Raw genomic sequence first — 11,897 nt, forward strand, 5'->3', positions numbered from 1 at the left:
AAGAGAAGTGTGTGGCACAACTTGACTAGAAGAAGGGATCGGTTAGTAGGACATGTTTTGAGGCATCAAGGGATCACAAATTTAGCATTGGAGGGCAGTGTGGAGGGTAAAAATCGTAGAGGGAGGCCAAGAGATGAATACACTAAGCAGATTCAGAAGGATGTAGGCTGCAGTAGGTACTGGGAGATGAAGAGGCTTGCACAGGATAGAGTAGCATGGAGAGCTGCATCAAACCAGTCTCAGGACTGAAGATCACAACAACAACAACATACATTTCTTTTCATGTTAGACAGACATTGTGTCCTACAAGATATGCAGCTACACGAATACTTTTTGGACGCACTGTATATCTATTTCGAGCGCTCTGGAAGATCGGACACGTATCTCAGTATCGTGCGTTACTTAGATGTGAATATGTAATAGTCGCTCAGTTTCGGGTGTTCTTCAGAGCCGGACATTTTGTACTGTATATCAAGCGTAACTTAGTTGTGAATATGTAATACTCTCTCTGTCTAGTGAGTATCGGGGAGCCGGACGCGTGCATCATATTTCGGAAGTTGGATGGGAAAGTTACCATAGAATTAAGAAATCTATGTCGGGTATTGTAAAAGACACTGTAAGTGTGTGGATATTTGAGTAATAACCAAACAGAATACATTAACGAGAAGTGTCGTCTACAATCATTGTCAGTACTACAGATCTTGCCCTCTGTAGATACAGAGGCTAACCTGGGCAACTGGCATCCCGCAAAAAGAAGAATCACAGGTTGGAAGTGACGGCGTAGCAACCTCCGCCGAAGAAGATCCCCCGACCGACGAGCTGTCTTCTGCGCTGGAGACACAACTTTAGAAGACGACAGGCTGGTGGAAAGAACCGTCAGACACTCTAATTCTATCTCTCCAGCTTCCAGATCTGACTTGCAAAGGGACACATAATTTACACTACTTCCAATTGAAAATGGAAAATGGAATGGAAAGTCTATTGAGATAACGAGTAACTTCCACTACTACGTACCTGAATCACTGTACAGCATTATGTAGTGCTCCTTTACCAGCAATTCGCTGTTTAAGCCATCGACAAGTCCAGATTCATCTACGCGATATTCTCCACATTTCTACGACAAAACAGAGTTAACACAGCTATTTTACGTGCGTCCATTATGGTAAGGAGCCAACGGCCTTGCCGCAGTGGAAACACCGGTTCCCGTCAGGTCACCGAAGTTAAGCGCTGTCGGGCTGGGCTAGCACTTGGATGGGTGACCATCCGGTCTGTCGAATGCTGTTGGCAAGCGGGGTGCACTCAGCCCTTGTGAGCCAAACTGAGGAGCTACTTGATTCAGAAGTAGCGGCTCCGGTCTCGTAAACTGACATAAGGCCGGGAGAGCGGGGTGCTGACCACATGTACCTCCATATACGCATCCAGTGACGCCTGAAGCCTGAGGATGACTTGGCCGCCTGTCGGTACCGATGGGCCTTCCAAGGCCTGTTCGGACTGAGTTTAGTTTTAGTTTTATTATCGTAAGGAAGCTGTGTAGTTTGCGTGCCAAACAAAGCCGACAACGGCTGCTAGGGAGTACTGAGAGCGCAAATAAAGTTCACCAGCTCGTCCCGTGTGCCGACGGCGCCCTCTCTCGTGAGATCGGATGTCCCCAGCTGCTAGTGACTCAGTATCGCCGTTGGCAATCGAACAGAGTTGCGTCGTTCCCCCGAACACTGCACTGTGCTGATTTGTTAAAATGAATGACCACGTTGTGAACATTAGCTTTGTACAGGAAGCGGAAAAACATTCCTTTTCATACAACTACAAACTCTCTGGCTGTTGCAGGAGTTATTTGACAGAGAAAGCATGGTGTGAAGAGGCAAAAGACGTTATTATTACAGGTGTGTAGTGTACTTTACATTTATTGTTTAAAATAAAGTTACCGGCGCGTTGACTGCGGACAAATTTATGTGATACCAACAAATATCATGCCACACATCCTTTTGCCCACCGAGCGAGGTGGCGCAGTGGTTAGACACTGGACTCGCATTCGGGAGGACGACGGTTCAATCCCGCGTCCGGCCATCCTGATTTAGGTTTTCTGTGATTTCCCTAACTCGCTCCAGGCAAATGCCGGGATGGTTCCTTTCAAAGGGCACGGCCGACTTCCTTCCCCATCATTCCCTAATCTGATGAGACCGATGACCTCGCTGTCTGGTCTCCTTCCCCCAACAAACCAACCAACCAATCTTTCGCCCGGTGTAGTGCAGCAACTCCACGCGGCGTGGACTCAGCAAGTCGTTGGAATCGCCTGCAGATATACTGAGTCATGCTGCCTCTATAGCCGTCCGTAACTGCGAAAGTATTGCCGCTCCAGGATTTTGTGCACGAACTGACCTCTATATTATGTCCCATAAATGTTCGATCTGGGTGGCCAAACCATTTGCTCGAATTGTCCAGAATGTTTCAAACCAATCGGGAACAATTGTGGCCCTGTGACTTGGCCCATCTTTGTCTGGGAACATGAAGGCCACAAATGGCTGAAAATGGTCTCCAGGTAGCCAAACATAAGCACTTGCGTTCAACGATCGGTTCAGTTGTACGAGGGGACTCAGCCCGTTCCATATAAACACAGCCCAAACAACTATGGAGCCACCACTAGCTTGCACAGTGCCTTGTTGACAACTTGGGTCCACGGCCCCGTTGGGTCTACGCCATATTCTAATTCTATCATCAGCACTTACTGACTGAAATCAGGACTGGTCTGACCTGGCCACTGTTTTCCAGTCATCTATGGTCCAGCTGATATGTTCACAAGCCCAGGAGAGGCGCTGCAGGCGATGTCGTGTTGTCAGCAAAGGCACTTGCACCGGTCGAGTGGTGCCATAGCCCATTAACGCCAAATTTCGCCGCACTGTCCTAACGGATACGTTCGTCGTACTTCCCACACTGATTCATCTGATTATTTCACGCAGTGTTGCTTGTCTATTAGCAATGACAGCTCTAAGCAAACGACGCTGGTCTCGGTCGTTAAGTGAAGACCGTCGGCCACTGCGTTGTACGTCGTGAGCGGCAATGCCTGAAATTTGATATTGTTGGCAACACTCTTTACACTGTGGATTTCGGAATATTGAATTCCCTAAAGGTTTCCACAATGGAAAGAAAGTCCGATACATCTATCTCCAGTTACCAGCCCGCGTTCAAAGTCCGTTAACTCCCGTCGTGCGGCCATAATCACGTCGGACACCTCTTCATATAAACCACTTGAGTACGGAGGACAGCTCCACCGATGCACTGCCTTTTATACCGGTGTACGCGCTACTACCACCATCTGTATCTGAGCATATCGCTATCTCACGACTTCTGCCACCTCTGTAGATTACAGAACTGAATACCATTTAAATGAAATTTAAATCATAGCCACAATATATAATAATAACATCTTCAACTTCAGAAGACAGTTAATGACGTATCTACTAACTGAACGTTAATGAATACCATTGTCCCTGTACGCACTCGTTGCCCCTGTACATACTTCATTCCAACCAGTTATTCTTGATTCCCCAGTATTATTAGCCAATGCAGCCAGCTTCACTTTCCTTTCCCCAGAACTCGCTATATCAGAAAAGTCTATTTTGTACACCTATAATTTATTTGTATCTGCCACTACCATTACTGTCATTATTATTATTATTGTTGTTAGTGACAGCAGCAGCGGTAGGAGAAATATTGCCAGTATTAACTTTGTTAGCTCATAGTCAGTATTGTTTTCTCACGGTTTCACTATAGGCAGTAAAATAATTTTAATACATTCTATCATATTTAAACTGTGTTTTCTCAGGTACGTGCGTTGTAAAAAAGTTACTGTGAAACTGTGGTCGGATGTGAGAAAGAGCCTGATGGCCCTAGTCAGATCAGTTTAAATAAATAAATAAAAAAATAAAAATTGTAGTGTGTACTAGCAGCGCCTGTGTCGATCCATAAAACTGTAATGTCGTGTGCTAATGAACAGTGAAAACGGCGGGAAAACGACAGAAAAGCCACAAATTTCCAGTACGAAAAAATACAGTGGTGTTCACATACAAATGATTTACACAGCATAAAACACCATCACCATATAAACCTCGAATCATCTGCTTTTTCAAAACAAAAAATAGGGCTAACGCTGGGTAACGGCGGAAGGAATCAACGCTGCTAAATCCCTATAACACTGATTAGTCGATCAATAGAATGCTATAAATTTTGAATCTGCTACTGTCCCTGAATTGTTACAAACTGTCGGAAGTTTGTATTTCTTTGGATGTACGCATGAATCCCGAATTTTGTTCAAAAATGGTTCAAATGGCTCTGAGCACTATGGGACTCAACTGCTGAGGTCATTAGTCCCCTAGAACTTAGAACTAGTTAAACCTAACTAACCTAAGGACATCACAAACATCCATGCTCGAGGCAGGATTCGAACCTGCGACCGTAGCGGTCTTGCGGTTCCAGACTGCAGCGTCTTTAACCGCACGGCCACTTCGACCGGCGAATTTTGTTCGTTTTCTCATTTGTGTGTAATAATATAATATAGTAATAATAATAATACTGTACAAAGCATTTTCCAAGATTTTATTAAGCGGAACAGAAACAACACTGGACAGTCACTCAGGTGAATATCAAGATGGTTTTGGGAAAGGAAGGTCATGCCCAGAACAAATATTTAATCTCAAGTCATTAATTCGCCACAGATTACTTAATTCGACGAATACTGTAGCTATGTTTGTGGATTTCAAAAAGACTTTTGATTCTGTTGACAGAGAAAGTACAGATAAAATAATCCTAGAATTCGGCGTAAAGTCTGAACTGCAAACCTAATCTGTGAAATATTTTCAGAGACAGTCTGTAAAGCAAAATTTTTTGGAGAATTTCGCAGCCTTTAAAAATAAAAAGAGGCACACGACAAGGTGACGGCCTATCCCCAATTCTTTTTAACATTGTATCAGAGAAAATAGTAAGAATTTGGAACGACAGACTTATTGAACTCAACATCTCACTATAAGGTTAGGAAGAGGAAGCAAAAAGGTCGAAATCAACTGTCTTGCATTTCGAGTTGATTTTGCTATACTTTCCAAAAATGTGACATCTGCTGTAACACAAATAAATCTCCTGGACGACATAGCCAGAATTTCTCCAGAAAAAAACAAAATTTGTAATAAACGTTAAGGATGCTCCAAAATTTCTGAAAAAAGATATTGTCCAGATAGAGAGGGTAAGAAAATTCAAATATCTAGAGAAGATAATCCAAGAAAATGCTTTGGAAAAATCTGCAAGAGAGGAAATATTGCATAAAATGGGAAGAGAACATGGTATCACCAAAGACCTGTACAATAAAAAGTGCCTATCCCAAAATCAAAAAATAAGGCATTACAACACAGTAGAAAGCCAGAATGCCTATATGCAAGCGAATGCCTGGCAGTAAACTATAATTTAGATAGATTAGAAGTATGAGAAAGGACACTTATTCTGCGTTTACATAATGAGTACAAATCTTTTTACGAGATTGCTAAACTAGTCGGTTGACCTAGATTGACGGTTCAGTCGATAATACACTCCTGGAAATTGAAATAAGAACACCGTGAATTCATTGTCCCAGGACGGGGAAACTTTATTGACACATTCCAGGGGTCAGATACATCACATGATCACACTGACAAAACCACAGGCACATAGACACAGGCAACAGAGCATGCACAATGTCGGCACTAGTACAGTGTATATCCACCTTTCGCAGCAATGCAGGCTGCTATTCTCCCATGGAGACGATCGTAGAGATGCTGGATGTAGTCCTGTGGAACGGCTTGTCATGCCATTTCCACCTGGCGCCTCAGTTGGACCAGCGTTCGTGCTGGACGTGCAGACCACGTGAGACGACGCTTCATCCAGTCCCAAACATGCTCAATGGGGGACAGATCCGGAGATCTTGCTGGCCAGGGTAGTTGACTTACACCTTCTAGAGCACGTTGGGTGGCACGGGATACATGCGGACGTGCATTGTCCTGTTGTAACAGCAAGTTCCCTTGCCGGTCTAGGAATGGTAGAACGATGGGTTCGATGACGGTTTGGATGTACCGTGCACTATTCAGTGTCCCCTCGACGATCACCAGTGGTGTACGGCTAGTGTAGGATCTCGCTCCCCACACCATGATGCCGGGTGTTGGCCCTGTGTGCCTCGGTCGTATGCAGTCCTGATTGTGGCGCTCACCTGCACGGCGCCAAACACGCATACGACCATCATTGGCACCAAGGCAGAAGCGACTCTCATCGCTGAAGACGACACGTCTCCATTCGTCCCTCCATTCACGCCTGTCGCGACACCACTGGAGGCGGGCTGCACGATGTTGGGGCGTGAGCGGAAGACGGCCTAACGGTGTGCGGGACCGTAGCCCAGCTTCATGGAGACGGTTGCGAATGGTCCTCGCCGATACCCCAGGAGCAACAGTGTCCCTAATTTGCTGGGAAGTGGCGGTGCGGTCCCCTACGGCACTGCGTAGGATCCTACGGTCTTGGCGTGCATCCGTGCGTCGCTGCGGTCCGGTCCCAGGTCGACGGGCACGTGCACCTTCCGCCGACCACTGGCGACAACATCGATGTACTGTGGAGACCTCACGCCCCACGTGTTGAGCAATTCGGCGGTACGTCCACCCGGCCTCCCGCATGCCCACTATACGCCCTCGCTCAAAGTCCGTCAACTGCACATACGGTTCACGTCCACGCTGTCGCGGCATGCTACCAGTGTTAAAGACTGCGATGGAGCTCCGTATGCCACGGCAAACTGGCTGACACTGACGGCGGCGGTGCACAAATGCTGCGCAGCTAGCGCCATTCGACGGCCAACACCGCGGTTCCTGGTGTGTCCGCTGTGCCGTGCGTGTGATCATTGCTTGTACAGCCCTCTCGCAGTGTCCGGAGCAAGTATGGTGGGTCTGACACACCGGTGTCAATGTGTTCTTTTTTCCATTTCCAGGAGTGTAGATCGATTTTGCGCAACGAAATCATTAAGAAACCAACCACGTACCGGACGTCCTCACGCTTTGACTGATGCAGACGTGAGATTTATCATGAGGGAAATGAAGAAGAAACCAAAAATCAGCGCTCCTAAGTTGGCTGGGGAGTTAGTCTATTGGGTAAAGAAGATATGTGCCAACACAATCAGAACTACCTTCAAAACGTATGGGTATCACGGCTGGGTAGCGCGCAAGATATTTTGGGTCAGTGAACAGAATAAAAAAAAAAGTCTTCATTTTGCGATGGAACATAGATTCAAAAAGGGACTTCTGGAATAGAGTAATATTTTCTGATAAGAGTAAATATAACGTATTCGCGTCGGATGGCAGGCGAATGGTGTGGCGTGAGGAGAATGAAGGGAAGTTGCCACGCAATCTTGTGCCAACGGTTAAACACAGTGGTGGCTCCCTGATGGTGTGGTGCTGAATGAGTGGTGCAGGTGTTGGAAAATTACATTTCATAGAAGGTACAATTGATCACCATATGTATATCAAGATTTTAAAGGATAATCTGAATCCTAGGGCAGAAAAATTAGGTCTGCAAGGAAATTATATTTCCCAACTAGAACGACCCAAAGCATGCGGCTCTAAATACAAGGCCATCGCTCCTGTACAATACCCCAAAACAACTTAACACCCTTCCTCAGACCCCAGACATTAATCCTACTGAACACCTTTGGAAAGTACTGGAAGATGGCGTCAGGAGAAGACGCATTTCCAACAAGAGAGACCTAAAAGAAGCACTTTAAGACGAATGGGACAAAATTCCAGCCTCTCTGACGGCAAGCTTGGTCAAGTCGATGCCCAGACGACTACAAGCAGTAATAGCTGCAAAGGGAAACCCCACTAAACATTAATTTTTGTAATTGAAATCATATTTTCTGATTGTAAATTTAAAAAGATATGAGTGGACGAATACTTTTTGAAGTAGCCCTTCAATAAATTTTCCATTTTGTCAAATTTGTTGTCGCTGGGGATGTATTTATTTCCTTGTCCATCAATAAAAATGACTTATCAAGGTTCGTTGCATATGACTGGATGTTCACATTTTATGTTCCCTTCCTTTAACGGGACATATACTTAGTTTTTTTTTTAAAAAAAATACAATTAGACGAAGACTTTTTGGCCTCACTGTAGCTGCAACATCTATTGCTGTAGTAGCGATAACAATTGCCCGGAACACGGCTGCAGCTAACGTGATCGCAGCACACAGGCTACGCAATATTTTAGAACAGACGTAACGCCACACATCACGTACGCGCGCGCGTACCTGCGGGCAGGATTATTTACACGCTGACGCTTACGGGTAACACTTACGAGTGCCAACTTGCGTGCGGATAAGAACGTGTCCCAAAAACTTCACTCTCAGCATATGCAAGTCACATATGCGGCACTCTATGGAGTATGCATTCGGATGCGTAGAATGAGAATTCTGTCTGCAACATCTCCTGCAACTCTAGTCATATAATTTTGTAACGGCGCATTTTGCCGCTTAGCATATTTTCAGTGTTATTACTTCGCTGCTACAGACAGATCGCCTTCAGAAAACCCGTAAAACTTTTTATACGCGTTTTACAGGCATTTTAACGATGTGGTACCAGGATCTTAAGTTGGCTTAAAGATGTGAAGAGCAATACGTTTTTTCGGTAACGGAATAAAAAAAACAGCCAACAACATTTTTTTAGATTTTTTAATGCAGCTGATTGATCTACATCTTAACGGATACTCTGTAAATTACATGAAAGGGCCTGGCAGAGGGTTTATCGAACCACCTTCACAATAGTTCTCTATTACTCTAATACCGAACAGCGCGTGGAAAAAACGAATACCTATATCTTTCTGTGCGTGTTCGATTTGACATATTTTAGTGTGATGACCATTTCTACCTATGTAGGTCAGCCTCAACAGAATATTTCTAATTAAGTACGTTACAATGACACTGTATAGGAACTTGTCTCATGCAAGTACTTAAGCGCACACAGTGGTTTGAGAACCTGCGTAAACTGGAGGGTAGCAACAATATGTAGACACTGACTAGCAGTTTACTCAATACATTTGCAGATTTATTTAGCACTTTTCTCGTTAACACATGGCCATAAAATCTCAGAAACTTGCTCTACAATACAAACTATGTAATACCGTGTGTCGGTGTTTTTGAATGTATAAAGTAACTAATATCAGTACGTCATTTGCAATCACACATTTGTTGTACATACCTATGAATCGTGAATGGTCCTCCTTTTACATACTCCTGTTTACGTCCTTAGCAATAGTAATAATGCACAACGGCTGTTACTAGAACTGAAATGGGCAGAAAGGAATATAAAGCGAGGCGAATGCGTGTGATATTCAAGTTTCGCTACTACCGCAAATTTTAGACAAGCAGCGTCGTCCCGAAAGTACTTGATTAGCCTCGTTTGATATTGAGAACATGTGCAATAGACTATGCTAATTCCATAGATGCTCTATGACTACCGTATATTTCGACGGATGAGACAACCTTCAGATAAGACGAGGTATAAATTTTCGTCAAAGATAATACATAGTTTTATCGTATACCCATCCTATAAGACGATCCCCATACTATTAACAGCCTGTAAATTTAGTTTAGAACAGTGATTATCTGAAAATAATACGCGCACTGATTCGGGTAATGATCTTGAGTATTTATACAAGTGTCATATTGGCTATTCAGTTTTGCGGACATATCCGCTCTGGACTACTGCACATCTGGTGCTGCCGCACACTTCATGAAGCAAAATTCTCCTTCAGCATTGTTACGGTTTCGCTTGTAGAAGCACGTGCCAAATAACGAACTCATGTGCTTGTCTAAAAGGTATTGTTGTAGGTTATGTTGTGTGTTCAAACAGTTTGTACTTGAAGTGTAATGGGCGTAAAATTTGTAAGATGTGTGCCTAACGAAGGAACCAACAATAAGAAGAAAATACGAAGCAAGATTGAAGTTACGTCACAAAACAGGCTAAAGAATCGAACTATTGTACTCCAGCAAGTGCTTTCGACGTAACAGAGATGGTAAGAGACTTGCAAAAGAATGAAGATGCTATTAAAAAATGCCGGTGAAAAAGTGTAGTGAGGAGAGGAATAGCTTCCTGGCCATATTTAGAAAATAACGTTGCAGAATGGATAAAAGAACAGAGGAGAATTCTCATGTTGTTACAAGAAATATGATTAGGGTTTGTACACTGAAGTGGGCATGAGCCAATCCAAACCATGGCAGAGAATTTAAAGCAACTGTAGGTTGGTGCAATCACGTCATGAACAGAAAAAATCTGGTAATACAGCAGAAACCAAAAACTGCGCCAAAATTACTGAAAGATATTGACGATAAAGCTACGAGTTTTCATGGTTCAAATGGCTCTGAGCACTATGGGACTTAACATCTGAGGTCATCAGTCCCCTAGAACCTAGACCTACTTAAACCTAACTAACCTAAAGACATCATACACATCCATGCCCGAGGCAGGATTCGAACCTGTGACCGTAGCGGTTGCGCGGTTCCAGACTGAAGCGCCTAGAACCGCTCGGTCACACGGGCCGGCTACGAGTTTTCATAAGTTCGATATTCGTATGAGGCAAAAATACAACTTTCCACTACCTCATATTAGAAATATGGACGAAACACTGATGAACTTCGATATGATAAACAGTTGAGTTGTGGAAACGAAAGGCGTGAAAACTGTTGCATCAGAAGTACAAGCTATGAAAGCAGTAGGTTTACAGTAGTATTAACACGCATGGCAGATGGAACAACGTGAAAATGTATGGTCATTTTCAAGCAGAAAAACATTCCTAAACTAAAATATCCATTAGGTATTATTGTACATTTTCCCGAAAAGTGTTGGAAGGACGGTAAAGGTGTAAAATTATGGGTGGAAAATGTGTGGCAGGGCCCACCAGGTATTCAACAAAATCAACCAAGTTTGTTGGTGTGGGATGTTTCGCAGCCACGTAACTGAGAATACCAAAAATTACATACCACATAGCACGAAGCTGTGCCAAGATTGCTTTTATACCGGGTGGTTTGACACCGACGCTACAACCTTTAGACCATTCAAAGACCAAATGCGTGATCATGGAACAACTGAATGAGAGGATGTACTTGAGGAGCTCCTTTCCTTATATGATGATTGTGAAGACTTTGCAGCGTTTTAAATGCATTTGTGAGTGATTATTTCATTTTATAATGGTTTTAATTTATATAAATTTCACTCTATGTTTTGTCTAAGTCATATAAAACAACCTCGTTTCACTTTTCTAATGCTTCAACTATCGTCTTATCTGCCGAAATACACGTTAAGTCACGCGTCCCGCAAGTTGGGCCGCTTTTGACATTGTAGTGGCTGTTGCGCGCCTGAGCTGTGACGCAACACACCCCACGTGACCGACTCGTGCGTGGCCGGCTCGTGCAGCTGGCCGTCCCAGCAGAGGCACACGCCTCCTGTTCGACAAATTTTCCTCCGTTCGCCGCGGTGCACAAGATACACGACTTAGGCTGGCCGCGACGTGAAACAAATGCCTGTGTCCGCCAATGACGATAAAGGAAGGCATACGAGTTTGTTGTTTCAGTTCAAATCTGACACTTCTGACACTATTGTAAACTTGTAGTTTAAATCAATTACGTAATTTCTCATTTGCAATATACAACATTATTCCACAAGAAATAAAGCTGCGAGCAGTCATTTGATTCGGAATTTCGAATGGCAACTTAAACACGCACATGTATCATATTCCACATGCTACAGATACGTGACAGAAGTACATCATATACTCGTCCATCACAAAACTCAGATTTCTAATTGCCTCCGCTTTCACTCATAAGTTTTTCTCAGGTATCTGAACTGAGTAATTTCA

General features: G+C 43.9%; 1 pseudogene; it reads left to right on the plus strand.

Moving 5' to 3' along the window:
* The first annotated feature begins 1,169 nt into the window (after nt 1-1,169).
* LOC124558421 lies at nt 1,170-1,287 on the plus strand (annotated as a pseudogene).
* The last annotated feature ends 10,610 nt before the right edge of the window (nt 1,288-11,897 follow it).

Source organism: Schistocerca americana, chromosome 1, assembly GCF_021461395.2.
Source record: "Schistocerca americana isolate TAMUIC-IGC-003095 chromosome 1, iqSchAmer2.1, whole genome shotgun sequence".
NCBI classification, from domain to species: Eukaryota; Metazoa; Arthropoda; class Insecta; order Orthoptera; family Acrididae; genus Schistocerca; species Schistocerca americana.